This window comes from Ciconia boyciana, chromosome 18 (genome assembly GCF_034638445.1).
Source record: "Ciconia boyciana chromosome 18, ASM3463844v1, whole genome shotgun sequence".
Taxonomy (NCBI): domain Eukaryota; kingdom Metazoa; phylum Chordata; class Aves; order Ciconiiformes; family Ciconiidae; genus Ciconia; species Ciconia boyciana.
Genome location: NC_132951.1, coordinates 4,235,623 through 4,259,604, shown reverse-complemented (window position 1 = coordinate 4,259,604; position 23,982 = coordinate 4,235,623). Strand labels below are relative to the sequence as shown.

Below are 23,982 nucleotides of genomic sequence, written 5' to 3'. Positions count from 1 at the left end.
CCCTGCTGGAGCAGTGCACGGTCTCAATTCGTGCCCCTGGTTGAGGAGGGTTTTGGGGAAAGGCTGAGTGTTGTCCTGGGCTTTCTGTTTTCGGCAGGTGTCGAGGGAGCCCCCGCATTGCTGTAACTCAGCGTGACTCTCTTGCTTCCAGTAGAGCTCTGTGGTTTCCCCCAGCAGCCACACCGGGCAGTGTGGGTCGCCAGCAGGTCCTGAATGTGGGTGATCACCCCCCGCCCCCGAGCCCGGCCCCCAGCCCACCTCAGCGCCTTCCCTCCAGCATCACCAGCCCAGCCCTCCCCATCAGAAAGAAAAGCTTTTGTGCATCCGGTAACACCTGCCACAGCAGCCTTAAAGCAACGTGCTTTTGCATGAGTTTGAGTCTTTCATTTGTATTCTTTTTCACTTTTGGCTTCCCCCCCCCCATCATAATAATTATAAATATACTACATGCTTGTTTGAAGAGGTGATACATGGGTAAAAGAAAAAAAAAGGCACATTATTCACTAGAGAGGTAGGACTTTCATTTAACCAGATCTTAATACTCTTGCAAAACTCTGGTTTGATTAGGGTGATCTATTTTTTAATTTTTTTTTTTTTAATTCCTTTTTGTTGGTGGGACAATCTTTAATTTTCTAAAGATAGCACAAACATCAGCTTTTCAGCCACCCACCTGCCAGCCTGGATGTTCCTCGCTGCCTTCTTGCCTGTGCGTGTTTCCGCCAAGCCCTAACCCAAAGCGAGCCGAATCCAGCCCGCCCGCGGGCCGCCCCGTGAGGATGCCGACGCTTCCTGAGCGTCCCCCAGCATCGAAGGGGCTGAGCACCGCTGCCGGGTGCGACCCGAGGAGTGGAGTTACAGGCAAAGGACCTTCACCTCCCCAGCACCCACGGGTGTAGGAAGCCCACACCAACCCTCCGCGCTCACCGGCGGCTTCTCTGCACTTGGGAGCCGGTGGCCGCCCGGTCCTCACTGCCCACCCTGCCCCGCCGCTGCCCGGGGAGCAGAGCCGCTGCGCTGCTGGGGCTCAGCTCCGCCAAAACCAGGGTTGAAGATGGCGGGGCCGTGGCTCAAGAGCTGATGCTGTCCCCATCAGTGACGAGCGTGCATGATCTGGTTTAAGTTGATACATATGTGCGTGTGTATACATGTATGTACTGTAGATATATACACTGTATAAATATCCTCACTCACATATACATATATTATAACCGTAGCAATTACAGACTTTTTGTGGTTGTTTTGTTTTAAGTCAATTCTTTTTTCCTATTTTTTTTCTTGCCTTTTTTTTTTTTTTTTTGCTTCATGTAAGCGAGTACATTGTATCTGAAGCCCTTTCCGAATTGGCAGATGCCAAATGTGGATCTTTATTCCTCAAGACAAAGGAAATGCATCTATTTTAAGATGCCTTTTTGTTTTGTTTTTTGTTTGTTTGTTTTGTTTTTCTTTTGAGCAGCAGGTGGTTTTGAGTAAAAATAGCTTTAGCAATTCCCAATACTTAGTGATGGTTGCCTTGGCTATGGGATGCATAGCTAAAAAAATAAAATACATTAAAATTTAGAATGACAAAAAAAGAGAAAAGTTAAGGAAAATATCTAAAGCATCAATAAAGTTAAAAATCTATTTTTGTACAAATGTAATTTTATCCCTTACATATTCTTGGATATTTTCTTTCTGGATTGTTTTGTTTCTTCTACAGAGATTGTTATAAACTCTCTCTATTTTTCTCTTTCTCTCTCTCTCTCTCTCTCTGTAAATGTTCAACCACAGGGACAGGGATCTGGAGAAGAGGGAGAAGCTTTTGACCGTGTTTTAAAGGCTTTATATGAAATCTCTTTTGAAATAATTTTTTTGAATGAACTTTTTATTTTTTCCCCCACTTCCAAAATCTTTTTCGGGGGGGGGGGGGAGGGGGCGGGCTGGTCTGGGGGTGTCTTTTGTCACGTATATCCGGCGTTCCCGCAGGTCTGTTTTACTGTGAAATCACTACCGTATATTATTATTCACTTAAAAAAAAGGAAAAAAAAAGAAAAAAAAAAAGAATTGCTGCTGGAAACGCCAGTATTTTGATGAACAATTGTATTAGAATTGTGAAAAAAAAAGAAAAGAAAAAAAGAAAAAAGAGAAAAGGAGAAAAAAAAAAGAAAATATATGAGCATTTTAAAATATAATCCAGTCCAAGTCATCTTTTGTTCTTCACCGGTGTGTCTTGAGTTATTCCTTCAGGTCCCCCCATGGGGCAGCTGTCCCCGTTGGGGGGTCCCCATCAGGGGGTCCCCATCGCCGTGGAGGGTGCCCATCCCCGGGGGCCCATCCCTCCTGCTCGCCGCGGGGCCGAGTCAGAGTAAATCCAGCCTGGCTGTGAGGAGCACCGGCAGAACCGTGCGTGGGGGAACCCCAAGACTCAGCGAAGGAGATATTTTTTTTTCCTTCCCCTCAGGAATTTCCCTTGAATGAATTTCAGATCCCTTTGCCATCTCCAGCTGCACCCTGCTAGGGTCACCATCGCTCCCCCCGCCCCCCGGCGTGTCCCCCTCCTCCTTGCCTTGGACCAAACACGGGACAAGTGGCCGTCGTGGCCGCTGGGATGCCCAGCGTGGCCGGACCCCCGAGGGAACGGGCCGGCCAGGCGCCTGCAGGTCACCCTGGCCTTTCCCTGCGTGGGTGGCAGTGGGGTGCCCGAGGCCACCCTGGGCACATCGCAGGGCTGCGGGCAGGGACGGTCCCCGTGCCATCGCGGCACCCGGCAAAGCCCTCCCAGCTCTGCCTGGGGGGGCTTGGCTTTGGGGGGAGCCTCTGACCCAGGGGCACGTCCTGAGAGCACGGGGCCGTGGAGGCTGGGCAGCACCCCCAGCCTGGTGACAAGGGCGTATCGATAAGCTCCGGTGGACACGTGGGGACAGCGGGCTGTTTTCCAGTTGCCATCCCTCCTGGAGTCACATCAGTGCCTGCGGAGCGGGAGCATTGCTGCCCCGGTGCAGCGTGTGCATGAACGGGAGCCGTTAGCGCTGGCCTTAGCTTAACCTGGATTTGTTGCTAGGTACAAACAAGATTGAACTTGCTCTTGGGTTTACAGCAGAGATAAATCCTCCCCCGACGGCTGCAGAGGCGGTCAAATCGAGAAGGAAAATAAGAGTTTCAATTTGGTTAGTGACGATCCATGTGTTTCTAACTTGGCCGCAATATTTTTTCATTTGGGAAGCCCTGGGAGGTGGCTTGCGGAGGGCAGGGAAGGGGCGCGGGGGATTAGCAGCCTCAGCAGCAACCTGCTGCGACCCAGCACAGGGCTGCTGCCTTCTCCCACCCCCCTGCCCCGCTTTGGGAGACCCCAGGGACCGGGGAGCACCCGGCCGGCCGCACTCACACATCTGATGGCTCCTGTTGCAGAGGGTGTCTTGTTAACCTCCAGGCAGCAGTTTGTGTTTAGAGAGTAAATATTTACCTCCCTTCCTGAGGGCTTTTTTCCCCCATCTCCCGGGATGGAGCGAGCCGGGATCCGTGGGGCACTGGGATGCTCGCCCTTGCACCATGGGCTGGCCGGGTTATTGCTGCCCACTGGCTTGAAAACCACACTTTGCTTTGAAAATGGGGTTTGCTTCTATATTTAAAGGTGCCAATAACAGAAAGAAAAGCAAAGCCAAGCTGGCCACTGATTTTTTTTTTTTTTTTTTGCTCGTGGGTGATTGCTGCTGTGTTTGCTGCTGCCCCCCCGTGAAGGCGGGGGGCTTTCCCAGGCCCCCAAACCTGGCTCTGGGGAAGGGCCCTGCTCCTCCTCCTCTGGAGGAGGCGAGGGAGGAGGAGGTTTGCACCTTGGCCAACTTGTTGCTGTTTCTCCAGCTTCTGCTGGGATCAAAGTGCCTGTTTTGACTCCCCTCCCGATTCCTTGATAACAGAAGATGGTTGTAATGCAATTAAACATTTCTCACATGCAATGGCTTGGGGCTTTTGTTTTGTCTCGGGGCTGGGTGTGCGCAGGATTCGCCCTTGCCCTCTGAGCAGCATGGAGACATGGAGCTCAGCGGTGGCACACACAAAGGGGTCCAGAGCTCTGGTTTACCAGGAACCTCTGAATACTAGATTTCCTTAAACTCTGAGCTCTTGGAGGTGTGGGATCAGGAGGGGACTTCAGCTTCCTCTGCCAAACACCATCGTGGTCCTGCAGGTGCTTGAGGGGATGCAGAGTAGAAGATGCTGTGTCGGGGGGGGGCAGAGCATGCTCGGGGTGCTCAGTCTTGGAAATGCATCTTGTTTGGGGGCACCAGGCTGGCCACTTAATTTCTGCACATCCCCAGTGCTGACAGAGATGGAGTGAGGTGTCAGCAGACTGTTTTGAAATCCTTAAGAGAAAGGCTGTGGTCTTGGTCCTCTCCGTGCCTTAGTTTTGCAGTGAGGAGGGGCTCTACAAATAAATACAGACAGATGAGCTCTTTCACTGGTAATTTGTCACTTCATAATTGCCAAAGAAAAGCAGGTTAGTTTTCTCCTCCTGACCTCTCTCAAGTAGCCTTTTCACCCCAGCTGGCCCCAGGGCTGGGGTCGGGGTCCCGCGGTGCCCCACGGGGCAGCCTTCCCCCCGCGCCGGGGCTGCAAAGAGCACCTTGGCCTTCTGCAGCACGTTTTCCAAGCGACATTTCCACGGGTCTCCCCATGGCATCATCAAGCTGTACAGACAGGGTGCCTCAGGGTGCCTCCGCCGCCTCGCCCATGTGTGGGTGAAAACGGGACCAGATGGGCACACTGGGAGATCAGCGCCCAGCCAGCTTGGAGGAGCTGGGCTTCAGGGTCATTCCCTGGTGTGGACAAAACGTGGGGCTTCAAGCGGTGGGGACGCACCTAAGGACCCTCCCTTGCCCCAGAGCTCCCCACTCCAACCCCAGCTCCCCAGGGCGGTGTGGGAGCTGCGCTCCAGGCGTTTCCCTGGTGGGACTTGGGCCGGAGACCCCGGGGCGGTTCAGCCGGGGGTGAGCCTGGATGGCTGCACACGCAGGGCAGGAGGCTGAAGCGCAGAGGCTGCGTTTAGAGAAGGCTGCGGGCCAGCAGCTCCCAGGAGCGGGGCTAATGCCCCCCCCCCCCCGATTAGCCAGGGGGGGCAGTGCCCCGGGCAGCCCCTGGGGTCTGGCGTGGCCCGTCCGAGCAAAGAGCAAAGTGCTGCTGCCACCTCCCGACCGGAGCGAGCCCTGCCCGTGCGGGAGGAGCGGGGCGGCTGCCGGGGCTCCCGCTCCCCCTGCCCGGGCTCCCGCTCCCCCTGCCCGGGGCTCCCGCTCCCCCTGCCCGGGGCTCCCGCTCCCCCTGCCCGGAGGTCCCGCTCCCCCTTCCCGGGACTCCCGCTCCCCCTGCCCGGGCTCCCGCTCCCCCTGCCCGGGATGCCCGCTCCCCCTGCCCGGGGCTCCCGCTCCTCCTGCCCGGGGCTCCCGCTCCCCCTGCCCGGGCTCCCGCTCCCCCTGCCCGGGATGCCCGCTCCCCCTGCCCGGGATGCCCGCTACCCCTGCCCGGGGCTCCCGCTCCCCCTGCCCGGGCTCCCGCTCCCCCTGCCCTGAGGTCCCGCTCCCCCTGCCCGGGCTCCCGCTCCCCCTGCCCGGGATGCCCGCTACCCCTTCCCGGGACTCCCGCTCCCCCTGCCCGGGCTCCCGCTCCCCCTGCCCGGAGGTCCCGCTCCCCCTGCCCAGGCCAGCCCCGAGGCTGTAGCGGAACAACCCACAGAAAAATCTTGGTGCTTTAGTTTGTCACTCGCTTTTGATAGCATCCTGGAAGGCTGCAAAATTCGTGAAGCTAAACGCTGCCTCCCTCTCATGCTCCCTGGTGCCCTGCATGGGCCTCAGGCCCTTCTGAGCCTGTCTGCTGAGGAGCTTTCCATCCCTGAAACATGCTTCGCTGTCGGTCACCTCCATTCCCTTCCCTCCTCCTTGCCCTGACTCGGAAATTTCTTGCTGCGGCGAGTTGCGCAGATCAACAGCCCGCCGCCTAAAACACTGCATCTTAAGTATTTTAATTCATTTTTCCTTCAAAGAATACAAGCTCCTGCTTTTCCTTGCAATGTGACAAAGGGTTAACAAAATGCTTAAAGTAAAACCTTGCCTAAAATGAGTATCTTTCATTTCCAAAGAGCCTGAGATCCCAAGGCACAGGCGAGAAATACTAGCCACAAAAATTTTGCATCTCTCTCCCTTACAACACTGGCAGTGAAACCTTGTTTGGCTTTATATGCAAGATTTTCCATACCGTGCTCCAACGCAACTCAATTCCACTAAGCCCACATCTTGTTTTTCTACTGACAAAGTGAGGTATGATTCTTGGCTCGGTGATTTTCTGCTGTGGAAGACTAAATGAAAAGATGCTTTTAAAGCTCATTCACTCAACACTCAACCCAAAACCCAGGGGGAGGGTCAAATGGAAATTCACTAAAGTTATCAGACAGGCTTTCTGCTGTATTTCTTTTATGGTGGGTATTAGGCTGAAGAAAATTAAATGAAGACACAAGAGTCTGTTAGGATACTGTTAAAGGTAGAACAGCCCAATGAGTAAAACAGCCAAGTCATTTCATTTATTTATTTTCTTATAAAAAGCTGGTGTTGGAGTCATTGTGATTCCTGAGGACACAGCTCTTGGTGTTAATTTTGTCTGGACCTTTTAATTTATGACATAAAAGCACCCTACCAAGTAATAAGTTCAGCCACATCCTTTGCCGTGGCAGGGGCTACCTTGTAGGAGCTCACCGCAGAGCTGGAGCGAGCCGGGGAGGGAGACAAGAGGAGGGAGGGGGAATTGCCTGGCTCAAGGTCACAGAATCACAGAATCACAGAATCATATAGGTTGGAAAAGACCTTTAAGATCATCGAGTCCAACCTCCGCCAGTGGTGAGGAGCAGCATGGGGAGGGTGCTCCCACCCAGCCCCGTCCGCCCACTGCAACCTCCCACCACCCTCCTGCTTTGCTGCCTGTGAACTTTGCAGGCTCCCTGCCCGTTTCTCCCCGTGCAGGGCGTTGCTTTCCTCTTGCCCTGATTGCGGTGGGAAAGGAGCAGGGGTATGGCACTGCCACCATCATAGGAGGGTGGTGGGGTCCTAAGGACACTGTGCTACCAGGAGGGGCTGGAGGAGCTGGAGGGCTTCATCTCGATGGCAGGGAAGGTGGTCTCTGATGTCCTGGTAGAGCGTGGGAGCGGGGTTACGCCATCCACTGCAGACAGAGGAAATCCTTGCCTCTGCAGCGTCCCACCAGCCCAGAGTAAGGGAAAAGCCCTTCCTCACCACTGGACTGGCAATCAGTCTCTGAGCACGATGTGCCACAGGAGGAGCAGAGAGAGGGATGGCACTGTCCCCCTGGGTCTCTTGCCCCCCACCAGTCACTAGCCATCATCCCTGCCCCATCTCTGCCCCATCCCTGCCCACATGCTGCCGGCGAGCAAGAAGGCTGAGCGGGGCCAGATTGGGAGGGCTGCTCCTGTGTGTCCATGGCCATCAACATCTGCCTCCCCTCCCAGCTGCTGCTTGAGCAGACACATCAGGACGTGGGTTCCTGGGCGATCCGAAGACATTACCTAATCCTCTGAAACCGGATCCTCCCGTCAGACTCCGGTTGGATGAGAAAAGCTTGCTCTGGCCTGTCTGTTCCTGCTCCAAAAATGTTTCCCTCCTTATGGCAAAGAACGTGCTGTGCACAATTTCCTGCTATCTGGAGGGTGGAGGTGGGTCCCCAAAGACCCCATGGATTAACCCCTGCCTGGAAGGATCTGGTCTTCACGTGCTGATAAATCTTGTTTCTTTTTAGGGGACCACTGTCTCTGCCATCTTTCCCTGCTGGAAATTCCCACCTCTTCTGCCCCAAGCTCTCTGCCTTGCCCCTTGGAAGAGGTTTGTTGACAGGAGATTCCTTCAAGCACATCAAAAGTGCTCACCACAAGTTTCAGGCTCTGCATGACAAAGCCAGTACAGCTCAGTTCAGCCAGTTTTTAGCTCGGACCCTACACGGCACCGTGTCCCCAAGCACAAACCAGACTGTTCTGGTGGCAGCAGAGGGAGTGGGGTGGGTCTTAGGGGCTAATTTGTGTCCTCAGGAGCAAGGGATGAGCCACATGAAACATTCCCCACGTGTAGAGCCATTTGCACCATCCAGCTAGCTGTGGATTCACTGGTGTCTAATATGGGATGCTCTTGTAGTCAAACAGGAGCTGGTGGAAGGCCAGGACTTAGGTGAAGTTGATAAGGAGGGTTCAGACTGGAACGTGGAACGTCCTTCATGATTTTGGCCTCCTTGTCCAGGTTGTGGGATAACACTCTCACACAAGGAAAACTTGTAGTGGTGTAAGTGAGGGGCTGAAATGGGGCCAACTGTCCAGTGCATCCTTTGGTGTATCCCCTCCTGTGTCACTTGGTCCCTGCAGTGACTGTAGCAGGAGAGGGGAGGGAAGAGAGCAGGGGGTGTCCAGGGCTGGGTGGGGTTTAGGAAGGCCCCCTGGATGGCTTGGTAGGGTGCACGCAGCCCATTTCAGCATGCTTGCTGCTGCTGGGGGCTCTCCGAGCATCTCAGCCTGCTGACAAGTGGGAGGAAGGCCGGCAGGAGAGACAATTTGTGGCTAGCTATTTGCTGTTGTCACTCCAACCATTTTACCTTAAGAGGCAATAAAGATGAAAGCCAATAATAAGCAGCCAGCCATCATTTGGGGGGGGAAGGCTATAATTTACTCTGCCAGGGCTGCAGGGAGTCCATCTGAGGCTGGTGTTATTGACAGGAAGTCTATATGGTTTGTTTCTTATAGTACTTACGTGTGCTCAGAGCAGTTGAGGGTGACATTTTTAAAATCTAAAAATAAGCAGCCGGTAGCAAACTTCCAGTAGCATGGAAGGGAGGAGAAGGATTTATGCCCAGAACATTTTGAACTTTAAGAAAAGTACATTTGTAGAAAAGGTTTTAAAGGGTTCACAGGAGGGGAGCAGTCCCTGGGCTGCTGCTGGCTGGGGGCGTTGCTGGGGCTGTTGGGTTTTGACCACCGGCGCTTTGCTGAGGGACCTTGTCCAGGGTGAGACTGTCATACCTTCATGGGGATGTAAATCAGGAACAACACTGTTGAAGTCAGGGAAGTTACAGACAGATCAAACAAAGGAACCAGGTGCTTTTTTGCAGCCCCGGGTTGTAACCACTAAACCAGGCTGTGCCTCTACGGAGAGCCCTGGATGGGGTTTCTGTGCTGTTGGGGAGGATCATCCTCCAGGCAGACGCCATCGCTGTGCAAGCAGAGCACACAGCTAATCCTGCTCCGCAGCTCCCGCCTGCTGCAGCTCTGTAGCATTTGCTGGACCAGGTCAGCCTGCGGCCGAGGGCGAACCCAGCTCCGGTGGGAGCAGACACATCCCCTTTGATCTGGTCCAGAACACAGGGCTATAGTACAGTCTCTGTGTCATGCCAGTAAACACAGTAGAAATGAGGTTTTTAACCTCAAAGGAAGATGATTTGGATTCTCATTTTCTTCTGCTCAAAATAAGCAGTAACCTTGCTGTTGGCAGCACTTTCCCCAGGAATATGAGGGCTTGATCCTACAAATCTGGGGAACTCAATGATTAAGACCTGTTGTAGCCTTTTTCACAAGGAGCTTCAAATCCCTCCTTCTTTTCAAGACGTTGTCTTGTGGGGGAGGGAGGAGGTGGTTTCAGGAAACACAACGAATGACTAATCTCTCTCCTGCCTCTGCCAAGGGAGAACAACCAGCCACATGAGCATCCCTGCTGCTTGCGAGAGCTCTGGGATGTCAGCAGGGTTATGATTTATGGCAATCAATCCATGGACCTTATTTATAGCAGCAGCTCTATGTGAGATTTCACACATGAAGGTTGGCTTGTTCTATGGCCTTGCTCCTGCCAAAATTGTCTCTGGGCCTCCCGACCTTCCCGGGGGGCTTTGCCATGCCTCCGCCATGCCCACGTGGGGAGGAGCCATTCCTGCCCACATTCGCCTCTTTTTCTCTCCTTATTGCCTGTATCTTTAGAGCACTTCCCCACAGCCAGAGTTTTTTCAGGCCAGTGGAAAGAGGACAAGGACTGCTGAGATGGGAGGGGAGATGGTTGCTTCTGCTCTGCAGCACTGGGCAGAAACAGAGGGCTCTCCTTCCTTGCAAGGGTGTGATCTGTATGTTTCTTTATTAAAAATGTGATCTTTACCTCTGCGAAATGTCCATCTTGTCTATTCAAAATACTTTCTCGCTTGCCAACTGTTGTTGTTTGGACTCTTTTCCATCCTGCTGGTATTTTGCTTGTTTGTCCTGGTGCTCCTGGATGTCTCCGTGTCCACTGGCCATGTGGGCTGTCACTGGTTTCCAGGACCCTGGAATCTCCCAGTCATCTGGCAAACTCTGTTTTCCTCTGGAAAGCAATGGGGGCTTCTAATCCACTTTGCAGTAAAAGGCTTGAAAACTACAACTCAGGTACAGTCCTGAAGAGTCAGAAAACATATGGCAAATAAAAGGAATGAGCATATAGGAATCAGCTTATAAAACCCCCGATCCTGTGGCAGCAGAAGGGAGCGGGGGGTCTTGCAGTCACCTGGGGATCGTAATTATGTTTTCTCTCTGATTAGCTAGGAACGGGCACCCTGGAAACCTTTTTTGCTGTTGTAATACATGGTGACAGTGAGAGAAAGTGTTGCAGCCTCTGTTTAAACCTGAACCTGCTCCCAGTGGTTCGGTCAGCCCCGTTTCTGTGCCGTGATGAATGGAGCCCTGGGACGTGATGCCTGTAACAGCCAAATCACTTACCTTGAAAATGCAAACCTTATGGAAAGCGAATCAATAATTTCTGGAGCCTGGGTTTTGCTGACACGCGGCCTGAGCCCACAGGAAATAAACCCTTTGTTAATCTTTCTCAAGAGGCACGCAGTCTCCTATAAAAAGCTTCTGAAGTAAGTAACTAATTACAGCCTGCACGAGGCTCCAGTCTGTCACCTCCGACAGCTCTGTGGGAGAAGGGGCTGCGGCGCTGCTGGCCAGGATGATGGACGAGTGTGCACAAGCTCTTGGCTTCGCTCTGAAAGAGGAAGAATTAATGGGCAAATAAATTACAAATCAATTATTAAACCTTAGCAGCGTGCAGGGCCCTGTTCAGACGGGGTATCAAATATACATTTCTAATTAACTCAACAACTCTTGTCTAATGTGCTCTGGATGCTACCTACTGCTAGAAATATGAATTTTTGTCACGCACTCTATTTAGAGTCTTTTATTTCTCTCTTCTTGCCTGTTGAGACACTTCAGGCCGCAGGTCTGTAAGGAGCACTTTTTATGCGTAGACAGCACTGAGAGACCCCCAACTTCATGCTGAGACTCAGGACAGCCCCAGGCAAGCAGCGTGAGCTGCAACACAGTGGGGAATGAATCTGACACGTACTAAGTGCTCAATGTGCCATGGGGTCTTGTTCACGTTCCCTGAGCCCCAAATCCCTCATTAAGAGAGAAGCCACGGTACTTTCCTCCCCTCCCTGCTTGCCTGAGACAGTCTGTGGGCACCTGGAGGTATTGCCACGAAAATAACCGCTGCCTGATACCTGCCTGCAGTGCCTAGACAGATCCCAGGCCAGAAGTTCTTCCAGGAGCACTAAGGGAAAAAAAGGGCTTGGCAGCTGGGCGGCTGCATTTACATGCCTACCTCTGCTATCCTGGGATGAATTGTGTCCTCAAGTTGTCAGCATACTTCCAGATTCAGCACCTCTGCTCCTGGGTGACAAGGGCGAGAAGCCCCTGAGGGAATTGGCTGCCACTGGGGTATGGACAGAGGGTGATTTTACAGGGTTCGGGTTGGAATGAACGCCAGAGTCACTGTAGTGCCAGGCCCCTTGAAAGAGCTAAACCTTTGAGGTATTCATGCTCCGTACCTTGGCAATATTTCTGCCGCTCACTAATCAATTATAATTCTTAGACAAGCTCCCATATGGTGCCTTTATAAATCACTCTCTCCAGTTATCAAGCCTGTCTTATTTGCCTGACATGAGCTATAAGGAGGGTATTTTTTAGGCTAATGTTGACTCAAGCGCACAGAATGTGATTTATTTATAGAGTTTTATAGAAGTGTTTTAAAAGTCAAAATCCGGGTCCTAAGGAGCGAAACAAAAGGCTGAAGAGTAATTCTGCAGCCTCAGCCTGAGCATCTCCATAGTAAGCCCTGGTTCAGAGGGCTGGCCCATAAATACATGTCCTCTGTCACAGCACAGGGAGGTCTGTGGGGCTCAGGGGCAGACCCTGCTCAAGGGACTTTGGTGGTGGTACCTGCTACGTCTGCCCCACCGGAGCAGCTCTCCATCGCAGCGCTCGGCCGCAGGGCAGAGAGACCCTGGGGACAGGCAGGGCACTTGGGCAGTGACCTGAAGGTTGAGGACTTGGCGGAGGAGCTGGGCAGAGAGCCAGGACAAAGGGTCTGAGGAGAAAATGGAGTAAAGAGAGGAGCTCTTCGCCTCCTCACCTGAGCAGAAAACAGCACAAGGTCTTTGGAGCACTGGGTTGCTCTGATCCTGAGCACAGAGGAGAAAACGAGGGGTATGGCAAAGCCATGTGCCCTTGTCACGGGCAAGACAGGGTAAAGGACAGCCCGGAGTGGATCTGGGTTTATCTATCCTGAGCTTTTCCCCGGCTCGGCTCCCTCACACCGACTCACTTGCTCCCCCCAGTGCTGCGTTCCCCGGCCCGGCCGGGCGGCCCAGCTCCCTGAGCATCCCCCGCGCCTGCCTCCACCCGCCTCCCTGATCTCCAGCGTCTGACCAATCCCAGGATGTTTCCTCCAGCCACGAGGAAATTCCTTTCTTTCCAGACCTCCTACTTCTCTCCAAAGAACACTTCTTCATTTCGGGAATCCTTCTTTCTGGCCTCGTCTTCTTTCCAGAAATATAAGTCCCCATTTTTCCTGATCAAAATTAGTCTATGTGCAGGAGCACAATGTGGGATCAGCCTCCTGATCAGTGGCTATGTCCCTTGTCTCTTTATTAGTTGCAGGACTCAGGATATTTAACTTTCTTTTATCAAAATTTACAATCAGCCTGCACTGGTTCCAGATTGTGCATAGCAAGCTTCTGTTTGAGAGCTCAAAACTTCAATTTTGCTATTCCCCTCCCTACAGATATACATCCAGTTGTCTCCCACCTGTAAGATTTCACAATTCCAGCTGTGGTTTTTTGCCTACAACAGCTCTGAACTACACTGTTGCTCTCTACTCTGCTGAGGGGCCAAACATTTTGGTGACTGGTGCTGTACAGTTCAGCCCCTCTCCCACGGGGCTTTGGTTCTAGCACCTGTAATGCTAGGAGAGGGTGTGTGTAGGGGGCCTATTTCCACTCCTGACAGTGCTGCATAAATGGCATTTTTCTTTTTCCCATGGGAAAAATTCAACCTGAAAGGAAAATCTAGCACATCAGCTTGGTGTCATAAGGGAAGGGAATGCCCCTGGGCCTGTTGTGTTTACATGATTTGCATGGTCTGAAGAGGATAAGAGTATGGAAACCAGTGTTAGGCACCAGAATAAGAAGCCAGTGCTATGGACAGGTTTCTTGGGAAGTCTCGGGAAGCTGTCATTGACCAGCTTTCTTTCCTAGTGTGAACAAGTTAGAGCTTGCACCCGTTGCAAAGCAGTTTTGGAGAGGACCAGAGGAAGCCTGTGGCTTGCTAACATGAAGGCAAGTTTATGCAAGGAAGCAAAGCTTTTAAACTTGGGACCTTAGGCTCCCACTGGCTTTATCAAGATCAGAGAAGACAAAAGAACTCACTTAACTCTTGCGCTCCGCTCCGGCATTGCACGGCGTAAAACAGCTGCCGTGGAACTTTAGCTCGCAAACCGGTGGGGCTCGGGATCACCGGGGAGGCCTCAGCCTGCGCCCGTGGGTGAAGCCCCCGGGGTTTCGGCGCTGTTGCCGGGGCCGGGGCCGGGCCGGGCCGGGCCCGGGTCCGTCCCGCGGGCGGGCTCCGGCGGTGCCGCTGCCGCGCCCCGTCGCGCCCACCAGGTGGCGCCATAGCACCGCGCAGCCACCGCCGCCGCGCCCTCCCATTGGCTGCGCCGGCGCGTCGCCATGGCAACGCGCTGGCAACTGGTCCTGCGGCCCCCCCCATCCCTCCAGCCTCCATCGCTCGGGTCTCCCACAAACGCTCCCTCTTCCCCTTCCCCGGGGCATCAGCAGCAGCGGGGAGGCACCCACGCGTGTCTGCGCAGCGGGGTGCACCCACGCACCCCCAGCAGAAGGACAGTGGGGGGCAACCGGGGTGAAACTGCTGGCAAACCCAAGTCACGCTGTAATACAGGGAGGGTTGTGCGAGGCTGAACACTTTGCCGATGCTGCCTCTCTGCCTCTGCCGCTCCCAGACGTGAATACCAGACATGTTGTCTCTTTCTTTCCTTCTCTCTCTGCCCCTTTTTTCTTTCTCTTTTCACTGTTTGAACTCCTGAGCTCCTGTGCTGGTGAGTGTTGCGTGGTGTGTGGACTGAGATGCCCATTTCGAGGGTCGGTCACGCTGAGTTCTCCGGGGAAGAACACAGTGGCTCTATTGAATGTGGACGGTGAGGCAGACAGGCAGGCCTTGGTGTGGAGCTGGGCAGTGGCCTGTGATTGTAACGTCTGGTTGGCCTAGGCTGAAAAGCAAAAGTACAGACTATCTAGAAACTCAAGACAATCTTTTAGAGGCCAAATTTCCTTTTCTTACTCCGGCTCCTCCAGCCAGGTCTCATTCTTGCCCTGGGTGGAGCTAGATTTCTGTTCCACTGGGAATGGTAAACTGTGTGCTGAGGGTAGAGAAGGCCCTTCAAACTTTGCCTGTGGGATGAAGCACAAGCTCTCCCAGACCTTGGCTCTGTACAAATGAGATGTGTTCACATGCAGATTGCATTTAACCCTTTTTGTGCCTGCCCTGGGAAGGCACAAAACAACAATCTTGCACAACTACACAACCCTTCAGCCTACTACCTGTTCTGAGCAGGGAGACAGGAGGCATTGCACTCAGTGTTGTTTCTAAGACAACTCAGGAATAGACCCAGGAGGCTGCAGCTATGGTTCCTTCCTCCTCTCCAGCAAGGGCAGAACATCTGGAATGGGTTTGGATGAGCTGTATTTGCACTCCCAACAGGAGGCTGGAAACCACCCCCTCACTATTAGGAGTTTGATGCTATGAAGACACTGGATATTATTTAATTTTGAGGTCTTTAAGTTGATTCAGAGATGCGTTTGACCCAGACTCTCAACAATTCTTAGCTCGCTGCATCCCTTCCCACCCCCTCATGCTACTAGTTCGGAGGGCTCTCTAGTCCCTAGGAAGTGCTTGATTCATTTCTGGTAAACTGTACCTGCCTTGCTCCCTAACAGTTGTGCTGGGCCCACTGGTCAAGCAGTTTCATCGTGGTGGTCTCCTGGGCCTGCAGCACCCTGTGTGCTGCGGGGGAATGGTGCTGAGACTGCTGCTGCATCCTTTGCTCTGTCAGCTCAAAGGGAAGGGCATTCCTGCAGCACGGGGCCACCCTCGCTTTCTTACAGCCGCTACAAAACTGCGGGAAAGCACTACAGATGGGATTTCTCTGCTGGTCGGGGAGGGAGGCAAGGCTGGTCTGGCTACCTGGCAGACAGTGCTCCCTGCCCTCCCCTCCTTGGCTCTGAGCTCACCCCTCGCCATCTCCTCCTGCGGGCAGCGCGGCTTCTCCTACTGCAGGGTAGGAGATGGGGTTAGCACAGCCTGCCCCACTGACGGGGCTTATCCCTGATCTCTGGGACCACAGCTTTTCTGGTCCCAGCACGGCAGGTGTTGTGCAGGAAGAAAGAGGCATTTTCAGCAGGGTGTGACTCCTTCTTCCCTTTCCCCAAGGAAAGGGAGCTTGGAGGAGAGAAGGCAGGGTTTCAGGCACCTCCTTTGGAGTTTGCATTACCCTCCTCCAAGCCAGCTCAGTAAATTACTGAGCCCTAATTGAAACCATGCCTAGGCTGTGCTTGCCTAAATCATGGGGTGAGCATTTCTGCTTGTAGTGAGGCTGTTTGCAGGGACAGAGGTGCTCCTCTGGTGTCAGCGTGCAGGGCTCTGTCTCTACCAGGCCATTTGGCACTCCAGCACTGTCATAAATTTTTACCCTCAATCATAGGTGAGGGTCAGTGGGGCTTGGATACCTGCAGCGCTTGGGGGTCTTTAAAAACTGATGCGAGTGCTTCATGTGAGGGTCTCTAGGTGCAAACTCACCCCCTAAGCCCAAGGTCTATGGGTGGGTGGAATTGCCTCCACAAAGGCATTGGCAACCCATAGAAATGGTGGTTTATCAAAGTCCTGAAAGTGCTCAGAGCTCAGGAAGGGGCTGGCAAAGGCTCTGTTGGGAGTCACCACTTCGATATGGGGTGACAGGCAGGTGAGGAGCCTGGTCTGAGTTGTAGGGCTGCAAGAAGTCCTACATGGCTCTGGGATTTCCCCGAATGTGGAGGCTGACTGTGTCCAGAGCGTAGGTTGATGCTCAGCGCCCCTTGCTCAGCTCAGCACCTTTACGGGGTTCCCAGCCTGGAAGTGGGGTGATGGAGAGGCTGGGCCAGCTCCCAGCAGGATTGGGATGGGATGGGATGGGAGAGCGTGGTCCAGCATCGGGTCCACGGGCAGCAAGATCGCTGTGCCCCAGCAGCTGGGGAGCTGCCGGGCTGCCCTGAACAAAGGCTGCGGCTTTCACCGCTCCACTCCTTTGGCCGGGGAGCTCTCGCTGCCACGTGGCCTTTTCCACTACAGCACCCTCCTCTCCGCCTTGCTTTGCTTCTTGCTCTTTTTCTTTTTTCCTCAGGAAACATCTGGGAGCTGAGTGAGAAACATTAAAAGGGGGGGGGGGGGCGGTAAGAAAAGGAAAAAAGCAAGGGGGAGAGGATTTTGGGAACACCATATGATTTCACTTTCCTAAGACAACTGCAATTATGCCTTTGAGGCTTTACCAGTCACTGTAGATTCAAACCATGTTGGATGATGTAAGTGGGAAAATATGAAGGGCCTACTGGCTCCTTAAAAAAAAAAAAAAAAAAGAGATCAGTTTCTGGCATTTTATTTAACATTATGAATCAGAAGAAGGGCGCCGTCCAGATGGGCTTTTTCTTTATTGCTTTCCTAGCCTTGGTTGTGCCTTACTGATCCCTTGGGAGAGGGGAAATGCCTCCTGTATCTATCCAAACGAACCTCCTCTGTCCTGCAGCAGTCAGCTTCTGCCATGAGACCCGAAATCCCCACGGACAGAGTTGGGACTGGATTGCTCCCAGCCGAGACACGTCCCGGGCTGGGTTCCTCTTGCTTGCACTGAAAGGGGACTATTTACTTTTTGGAAGCCCAGCTGGTGAATGGGGTAAGCAGGAGCTGTTGGTCCCAGTTTAGCAACCATGAGGACTCCTGTTTTCAGGCAACTTCCAGCTATCCTTGCCTATTTGACGCTGGCTCCTGGGTCACTTTTGGGAGGTTTGGATGTGGTGTGTCTTGCAGAGCCTGGAGCCCAGCGCTGGGACAGAGCCACTTGAAAGGATAAAGATGTTGCTGTCAGATTTAATGGCCTTTCCATTGGAAAAAGCAGGAGGCTGCAGGGGAGGTGGGCTTTCAGCTGACAGGGGTTAAACTGTCATAAAATAGACTTGGGAATAATGGAGAAATTTCCCCTGCCCCTGGTTCCCACGGGAAGAAATCAGGTGTGCAGATGGGAAGGGGAAATCCTGTGCCAAAAGAAGTTGCCCAGAGCCACCATCGCTGATGCTGGGGGAGCCGGCGACTGAGCGGAGTTATTAGAAAAATGTGCGAGTCGCTCCTTGGCTGCGAATAAAGCAGCAATTTGGGTTTCTTGTGTTTTCCTTTTTTGTTTTAATGAACAGCTCCGGATCGCAGCGAGTCTGATTAAGCAGCTGATGTGAGGACATGTCAGCGACTCGCTGTCATTAATGAAAGCTTGAGTGATTCGGGGTTTCCTGGAGCAGTAGCTTTGGAGAGAGCCAACACGGGGCATCGCTCGCAGGGCAGGACCAGGGCAGTCACCCGGGTGCAAGGTGCCCGTCAGCCTCCGGGGCAGTGCTGGGGTCCCTTCTCCCCGTGGGGCAGGGAAGGGACACGACTCGGGTGGACATCTCTGCGTTTAACACCGAGGAGGAAACAGGCACTGCTGGAGCTCCTATGTAAAAGTCTCTTTTTAAAGGAGGGGTGTATGTGTGTGTTTGCTCATCAGACATGAGGGCAGAGGAGATTCTCCAGGAGTTTTGGTTGAAAAAAAGTATTATTTCCTAATCTTTTGGCTGCTGAAACTCAGAAAATATTGGTGCTCAGCTGGAATTTCTCAGCTCACCGTTGCTGAAGACACAGACCCTGATTATTTCAGTACAAACCCAGGATTGTTTGAAGGAAAATATCCAGTGAAAAAACTTGGGTTTCATCAGTTTGTCAGCAGAAGTAAAAAAACCCCTAAAATCAAATGCAGGGGAAGCCCTGCCCTGCCCGGGTGGAAGCACCAAAGTGAGTGAACTCCTGGTCGCATGACTGGGACAGAGCGTGGCCTCGCGGGCACAGAGCGGGGCAGTGGGTGGCTGTGGTGGCCCCAGAGATGGTCCCCAGCATCCCTGTGTCCCAGTCTGGCTTGGCCCAGGCTGCTGGGCTGCATGGCCGGCATTTTTGGAGGAGCCCCAAGCAGGGCAGGAGTGATGGGGGATGCCCTACAGCTTCTCTTTACCACAGATCTCCCTTGCTGAAGGCTGCGTGGTGCATGGTGGTGAAACACCCTGCCTGATCTGCCTACCCTTCTCCTTCCCGTCACTGAAGGGATGGAAAAATTCATCGAACTTGAGTAAAACCCCCCCACAGATCTGCCTTGTCTGAAACCTGCCTGGTGTCTGCCTGTCCTGCCCGGGGACCCCACCCTGCGGTGCCTGGGGGCTCCTTGCCAGCCTGGTGCTCTGGGCTGGAGTCCGAAACAGCCCATCAGCTCGTGTGCAGGAAGGTTTTGCCGTGGATTAGCCCTCCTGGGGCTTTCCTGGCACATCTCCATCCGCTTGTAACCTTATTTTTGCTTTGCAGTTTAAAACAACAGAGAGATCCTGGTAGAGCTTCGGCCGTACAGAGGGAATTGGTGACAAATCCAGGGAGTTCATAGAACCCAGGGATTGGAGGGAGCCCCAGGGGCCACAGCCCAGCCATGGATTGGCAGCCGTCCTCCCCAGCGCCATCCCCCAGATTCCTGGCCATCCAACCCAGAGGTCAGTTCTTTCACAGAATCACAGAATCGCACAGGTTGGAAAAGACCTTTAAGATCATCGAGTCCAACCGTAAACCTAACACTGCCAAGCCCACCACTACGCCATGGCCCTAAGCACCTCAGCCAAACGTCTTTTAGATACCTCCAGGGATGGCGACTCCACCACTTCCCTGGGCAGCCTGTTCCAATGCTGGACAACCCTTTCAGTGAAGTAAAATTTCCTAATATCCAGTCTAAACCTCCCCTGCCGCAACTTGAGGCCATTTCATCTCGGCCTGTTGCTTGTTACCTGGGAGAAGAGACCGACCCCACCTCCCTACACCCTCCTTTCAGGTAGCTGTAGAGAGCGATGAGGTCTCCCCTCAGCCTCCTCTTCTCCAGGCTGAACAACCCCAGGTCCCTCAGCCGCTCCCCATCAGCCTTGTGCTCCAGACCCTTCCCCAGCTCCGTTGCCCTTCTCTGGACACGCTAAAGGCTTTCCTGCCTTGATGTAGCCCTGAGCACATGGGGGGATGGCAGCCCCCCGAGGGACCGCGTGCTGCAGAGCCTGCTCCTTCCTGTGGGTCCTGGGCATCCCCAGGGGCAGTGGGGGGGCACGAGTAGGTTTTCATTGTGGCCAGGAGGGCTCATGGCAGACATCACCCTGCCCTTACCAGCACAGCCACAGGCACACAGGTCTTGATCGCACATCGCCAGAGCGATCCCATAAAGAGCTTACGGCTTAAATGGACAGGAAGAAGTGTTATTATCTTAGGTTTTTTGGACGGAGAATGAAAGTGGAAGAATTAAATGACTTGCCCAAGGTCAGTCAGGGAAACTGTCAGCGATCCTGGGAAAGGGGCCAGATTTTCTGATCTTCTCAGTGCTCGAGATGTGCCCGAGGCTGCAGGGCACATCCCGGGTGCTGGGAGCAGCGAGGCTTGGGGCTGGGCTCCGCTCGCCCTCCCCGGGAAGGGGAGACCCTGAGGACCCCATGGCGATGGCCATGCTGTAAACTGGGCTGCGCTTTGCTCTCTGGCCATGTGGGCAAGCGGCACAGCGTGACTTGCACCCCACGAGCAGAAATCTCCCCTGCCTGGGTGCAGCCTCCACGCAGCCCAGTCCCCGGTGTCTGGGGGAGCGTGACTTGTCCTGGGGCAAAGCTGTGCCGGGGGCTGTGCGGGAGCATTCAAGGCTGTCCCCTGGCCCTGTTTGACAGCAGCAGGTAAAGCAGTACCCGGTGCTCCCCCATTCCCTCCAGCCTCCAGCCCTTGCTCCTGCCCGGCTCTGTCCTCTGCCCAGCTCCCACAGCTCTCTGCATGCCGGGGCTGCGCAGGGTGCAGGGTGCCTCTGGGTGCGGGGAAAGGAGGCGGTGATGGGGAGCATCCCAAGGTGGGACTTGACCTCTGGTTTCTGGCATCTGTGCTTGTGAACTACGGGGGTTTGGTGTCACCGTGATTCAGCCTTTGTCCTTGGCTGCCTGTGGCCAGTGCCCACGCCGGGCTGCGAGAGCTTCCTCCCGGCTCGTGGGGGTGGCTCTGCGCCTGGGAAAGCTCCCGGCTTGATTAAGAGCTTCCTGAGCCGATACATGCCGAGCTCTTGGGTTTCTCTCCGAGAGTCATTTCCTAGTAAAACCTGGAGTAGCCAAAGATGGGGGAGATCAAAGCAAAGCGAACCCAACAGCACTGCTCTGTGCCTCTCAGCTTTAGCCTGATTTCCCCAGAGCTTAAAGATGCTGCTTCCCCAGCTTCCCAAAGCATCATCCTCCGGGGATTTGTCCTGTGGGAAACTTTTTACAGCTCTCTGTTTACAAGGGAAAGATCTGTTTGCAGATTAAAGCTTCCCCAGATCTGCATTAACAAACTGCATGGGTATACAAGATGGTGGGAGAGGTATAGGAGGGGACGTCCCTCTGGGTGATGCTGGGAAACCTTCCTGGTTTTCTTGCAGCAAAGGGGATTTTATTTCACAGTGACAAAGTGGGGGGCCACTGCCTGGAGATGACGGGAGGAGGAAAGCTCATCCTGTCCTCAACCTCTGCACAAGGGGAGGGAGCCGGTGTACCCATAGCGGCACCTGAGATACCCCGGTACCCGTGCGTGCATGCCAGTGGCTGGCAGGAAAGGAGACTGTGGGCAATCGCCAGGCAGCTGGGACAGCTGGAGGGCTGGATGACTGGAGGAAAAGGCTGTTTTCCACCCTTGGACGTCCCTCTTGCCTGGCAAATGGCCGGACACCAAAATGTGTCCCCACATTCCCGGCACAAGCTGTGTTTGGAGACACGGGACTTTGCTTCAGCCCCTTACGGAGACCGGAGACAGCTGCAACCCTCGGACTTGGCTCTCAGCTCAGGGCCACCTGCGGCTCGCAGGCAGCCAGCTGGGCGCGGGGAAGCAGGGTCTCAGCTGCGGGCAAGGGTGTGCGAGGGGACCCGGCAGCGCCCGCCCCGTCCCCGACATCCTCCCGTGCTCGACTGCTGTGAAAGTCATCCCAGCAACACAGCTTTTCTGCAGGCAATCAAATAGCAGCCTTTAATCTGCAGGCATTTAAAATATGCAGCGTTTCCTCTCATTTGAACCTGAACAATGCCCGGAGAGGCTGAACGCTCCCTGCCCAAGTCCCAGGCAAGCCTTCTGCGCTAAGCACGGGCCCGTGGGCACACAGACATCAGTCCAGGCACGGGCCGAATTCTTGCTTTGAGTTCTCCTCCCATCGAGGTGCAGCTTGAAAGGCCGAGGGGAACCCACTGGAGTTAAGCTTCAGCCAGGTGCCTGCAGAAACCTCCACGCTGCATCTTCATCTCACACCTAGCTAAACCTTAATTAGAATGGTGATTGCAGGCAAATATTATTCGCTTAGTTTTCTGCTATTACACTAAGATAAGGTCAAAGTCCCTTTGGGATGGACATTGACTTTCTGGAGTCTTTGACCTCAAAGTTCTTGCCATTTTCTCAAGAAAGGCAACAAGTAAAGAGGAGGCAGAGGAAGAAGCAGTGACTTTTCCAGGAATGCCAAAGCCCTGGTTTTCCTTTCTCTCTGTCCTGACTCTGGGGCTGAGCAATTTGTTGCACATTTAATCATTTAGCTAGTGAGTTCTGCATCCTTCTCCAATGCAATCACTTGAAATGGAGCGTGAACTTCTACAGAGCCCAGCTCTTCCCTGCCACTGGCCACTCTCTGTCGTGGCATGTGCAGCTCACAGCAAAGCAAGGCAGCCCAAGTCCAGCCAGCCTGGCTGGAGCTGCTTTCCCTAAGCCCTGAAGTGTGCCATGATTGCAGACGACAGCCAGGCCTGCATTAAAAGCTCACTCAAGCCAATGAAAGTCTTCCGCTCGCTCCAGCAGCTTCGGTGAGGCTTGTTCTGAGGGAACAGGATTTTTGCTGCTTTTATGGGTTCTGAAAGCCAAAAGCTAATTTCCATGCACACTGGAAACAACGAAACACAAATGTTCCTGGAAAGCAAATACATAAGGACTGCAAATATGGATGCGTTAACAGCTGTAGTTGGATTTAAGCAAAGGCACACGCAAAAGCCTCTCGGAGGGAGGGATGCAAGGGGTGTCCTTGGGATGGTGAACCAAGCCCTGTGCAGACTCTGGGTCTCTCCTGCTCCAGGGGCAATAACATCTACAGAGGGGCAGGATGAGTGCAGCAGCTGGGACCGGTCAAGTTTAAACCTGCTGAAACTCTTTCTGCAGAGCCCTCAGCAGAAGGAGAAGAAATCAGGTCCACAGGTCCCGGGACGTGACCCCTCCTTGCAGCACAACGTTGCTCTTGTCTTTGCTTTGAGCTTTCAAGGTGGCCGTGCTCACTGAACGCCCCATTTATACATGCAAGCCGTGCAGCCAATTTACACCTCAGCCATCCTGTGTATATATGTTTTTACTAGCCTGACCTTTTCAAGCTGTTAACGCTGTCCATGGGATGACGTCTTGAACCCTTTAGAAGATTTTTTGGCGGTGGCAGTAAATAGCATCTCCTGACGTGTTTGCGGAGATGCGGGTTAGGCCTTTCGATAATACACCGTAAACACCCTGCACACGATGCTCTCAGCATCCTGAAAGGGTTTGCTGGCTTTTTGCAAATCCTTAGTGGGAGGCAGGAGTGCAAATGAGAATTCAAGCGTTTACAGCTCATGGTGCCTCGCAACAAGTCTTCTCCAGCCCCTCTTCGCAAGGGATTCTCCTGTCCAAATGTCCTTTGTGTCACAGAGACACAGACAGGCCTGAACAGATATTTAGGGACCTGAGTCACGCTAGTTTCCATCAGTTGGGTGTTGAATGGGAGATAGCCAACCCCCCCCAACCCTCTCCCAACACCCGCCTGTGCTTTCCTAATCGCCATATGAAGAAAATATTATTCCTTTACTGCTATTCTTTACACAGGCTATTACCCTGTGCTATTTCAGCTCATGTTACAGATCTAGCCTCACTGTTTGAAGCCAAGACTAATCCTAAATCATGAATGGATATTAGGCCGGTCGGGTGAAGGCAAGGGCACCGCACAACATGCCTGGCTAAACTCCCCGAGCCCTGGCAGGGCTGGGAGCTGGAGCCACTGGTCCCATCAGCCACATCCCCACTGCTACCCCTGTGCTGCTACTGCCTCCTTCTCCTCCTCCTCCTCCATCCACTCCCACCAGCGTCTCCTCCCCGGACAGTCCCTGGGGGCTGCAGGCCCAGCAGAGCACCCATGGGTGCCTTGTAGCTTAGGGCATTTGGCTCAAGAAGCGCTTTAAAGCACTGAATTCCCCCTTTTTTAACCCAATGAAAATGTTCGTTCAAGGACTTCAGGACTCAGATTACAGCAATTAATTCACTTC

At 53.6% G+C, this 23,982-nt stretch overlaps 1 protein-coding gene across 1 annotated transcript in view; it reads left to right on the top strand.

The window, feature by feature from the left end:
- Positions 1-1,869, top strand: part of RXRA (retinoid X receptor alpha) — a 121,548-nt gene extending 119,679 nt beyond the window's left edge. The window contains exon 11 of the mRNA XM_072882998.1: positions 98-1,869. The gene's annotated coding sequence lies outside the window, so the exon portion shown is untranslated. The remainder of the gene's footprint in view (positions 1-97) is intronic.
- The last annotated feature ends 22,113 nt before the right edge of the window (positions 1,870-23,982 follow it).